We start from the raw sequence: 3514 nt of genomic DNA, 5'->3' as shown, positions 1-3514 counted from the left end.
TGGTATAAAAAAAACCCTTTTGGTTGAAAATGGCACAATTTTATTTAATAACAATTAAAAAAATGTTACAGTATAAATACACTCAGTTATTATTATTATAGAGACGATATACCAAACAACGAAATTGTCGCAATCGCAACCTGTAACACGCGACCAAAACGTCGTAAGCGCCGAAATTCATGGCGCTTACGCGTTTAGGTCGCGAGATTCACGCTCCGCTTATGGTTTGATGACAAAACGGCAGCAACTCATTGCGCAAATTACTGGTTCTCTGTGTCGGAACGTTAGTAATAATAGTGCAATGTGTAAATATGGACTACGTTTGCATAAAATACCTTTTTCCTTACCAATGTGTCGTTTTCAAGTAAAAGGTACCACATTGTCGCTTACCACAAGGACGCTCTGACAGGTTATTCGTATAGAGATGCAAGCAAATTTCACCCTTATGGTAAGCGACAACCTTTTACTTGAGAACGACACAAATACTTATTCCGAACTCATATTTCCTTTTAACCAAGTCCTTCATCTTGTTGTGACACGTTCCGTGTTGCATTAGTAACACCATCTAAATGTGTTGCTTTTGAGCAGCCTGTAGTTGCAATTGGAGCACGCTGTAGATGCAGTTCAGATAGCAGCCGCGATATTATATACGTTGTTGCGTTGTGAGTTGACACCGCAGTGGGTAGAGTTAGGACAGTAGGTTAGCACATTAATTTATTTGTAATATTACCTTTTCAAATATTTTGATTTGTGTTTTTTAAGTAGTCACACTACTATATATAAATTATAAACTGTAATAGATGTCATATATTAAAGAAAAGTGACGAAGCCCTCCAGTGGTGAAGGCCGGATTCGAACCGGCATCTTTAGCTATCGCGGCTAAAGGGGCCCACTGACTATCAGTCCGCCGGACGATATCGGCCTGTCAGTTAGAACAAAAATTTGACAGTTCCGAACAACTGATAGGCCGATATCGTCCGGCGGACTGATAGTCAGTGGGCCCCTTAACGCCATGAACCCCTAGGCCACCCCGCCACGGCGGTGCCCGTCCGAATTTCTCGACTATATGCCATCTTAGTAAGAATAGGTAGTAGGACTAGGGTATTTTTCTTTAATATATGACATCTATTACAGTTTATAACTTTTCAAATGTAGTTTTTGCAACATTTACACTTTGTGACTAAATGTGTAGTTTCTGCTTTAAGGGGCCCACTGTCTATCAGTCCGCCGGACGATATCGGCCTGTCAGTTAGAACAAAAATTTGACAGTTCCGAACAACTGACAGGCCGATATCGTCCGGCGGACTGATAGTCAGTGGGCCCCTTTACAAAGGTTGTCTGGAAAATATCATTCTTCAGCGATAAGATCGCCTGTTGTCTGTATGTATCTTAAATTCATTGTTTTTCTTTAAGCTGTATCTTTTACTGAAGTGTGCAAATAAAAATAGAAACCTTACAGAAAACCGCAGCCAAATAACACTAGACCCTACTCATAGTGTTGTGTTCCTGCCGGTGAGTAAGGTTGCCAGAGCTCAACGAGGGTGCAGTGTTAGGGTCGGCAACGCGCATGTAACTCCTCTGGAGTTGCAGGCGTACATAGGCTACGGAGACTGCTTAACTTAGTATAAAAATAATAATCTTAATATCTATCTATCTATCTACCTTGGTAATTGTTCTGATAATGCAGTTATCACACTTATCATTATCCACAATGTGGAGACCGCCTAGCTCTAAACACCTCTCGACAGAATTGTAACAGCAACATAAAAAATAAATATATTTAATCATCGCTGGTGTATTAAAAAATCCTTAATGGAAATCTGCACTTAAATCGGTTCACCCATTTGGGAACTACGATTCCACAAACAGACACACAAAAATCCGTATATATAACACTCTTATCTTTGTGTAAGGGTTTAAAAATATCCTATGGAGAATCGTCTCGTCTACAAAAGGCCCGATTTACAAGTTATGCTTTCTTAAAATGAAATTTATAGGATACATTTCGGAGAGTATGCCGAGGAACTGCACAACCTTATTCCTCCGTCCCATTTTTACCACTCTACCTCTCGGACTACAAGACAAACGGCACTCCGGGATCGCTTCATGGTAGGAAATAGGTCCAAAAATACGCACGAAGCGTTTTGCTTCCACATTTCTTATGCGAACTGCCAAGGAGTGGAACGCCCTGCCCGAGTCTGTGTTTCCGCATGAGTACAATCTGGGGCTCTTCAAGGCAAGAGTTAATAGGTATCTCATAGGTAAGCGTGCTCCACCGTAGATCGCATCATCACTTACCATCAGGTGGGATCGTGATCAAACGCCTGCCTATTCATCATTAAAAAAAATTGAGAACCTTTCAGAAAATAAGTTTTTATGTTTTTTTAATTTCGGTTGCAAAATAAATTAGAGTTAAGTGTTATTTTAAACGTCAAACTTTTATAAAATTAAATAATTAAATAAAAAAAACGCACTGCGTGTACTATCAAAATCGTTGCAGACTTGTCTTGGTCTAACTCTAGTCAATTTTTGTAACCCGCAAAGTCAACCATCCCAGATATTTGAGAAATGACTTTACTTCATTGCAAAGAGGATATAATACGATAGAGCGATACTGTCATAGTAAATTTTGTAACCACAGTAAATTCACTGCCATCTATCGACACACTTTAAAACTAAAAATGAAGATTTATAAAAATATGATAAAATGTATTTAAATATGGATAAATGATTTTATTTGCAATAATTATTTTTATGATTTTGACACATGTTCTTTCACTGATATGCGTTAAAATTGTAAAATAACAAACGAAACCGTCAACGCCCTCTATACGAGAGTAGGCCAAAGGTAGTGGCACCATCTGATCAAGAATTAAATTTTCGGGAGTTTCGAGGCACGTTTTTTCCTTAGACTGTATCGGAGTTATATCTATCTTTGGTAATTATCCTACTGTTTTTCTTCTGTTGACTATACTCGCCTCGGGCTTACATCGAAAACCGTCCGCTGCCAAACACGTACAATCTTTATCGGTTCAAATTTCACACTCATACATACACACGGAATAGTCTAAGAGCTAGCATCGGAATACCTAATACTAAAATATGTTTAAACTTTTAAAAACCTACCTTTGTATTTGACCAAAGACCTATGTAACTCCGTAATGAATACAGTCTAAGGAAAAAACGTGCCTCGGAAAAAAAAACCGGACAAGTGCGAGTCGGACTCGCCCACCGAGGGTTACGTACTTTTTAGTATTTGTTGTTGTAGCGGCAACAGAAATACATCATCTGTGAAAATTTCAACTGTCTAGCTAACACGATTCATGAGATACAGCCTGGTGACAGACAGACGGACAGACGGACAGCGGAGTCTTAGTAATAGGGTCCCGTTTTTACCCTTTGGGTACGGAACCCTAAAAATTGATTCTTGCACAGATGGCGCTACCACCAATACCAACCTTTGACCTATTCTCGGCTAGATGGCGTTGACGGTGTCGTTTGTTATTTAATAATT

The sequence above is a fragment of the Cydia strobilella genome, chromosome 21 (genome assembly GCF_947568885.1).
Source record: "Cydia strobilella chromosome 21, ilCydStro3.1, whole genome shotgun sequence".
Classification (NCBI taxonomy): Eukaryota; Metazoa; Arthropoda; class Insecta; order Lepidoptera; family Tortricidae; genus Cydia; species Cydia strobilella.
The sequence above is the reverse complement of the archived record's forward strand: the minus strand, read 5'-3'. Positions refer to the sequence as shown.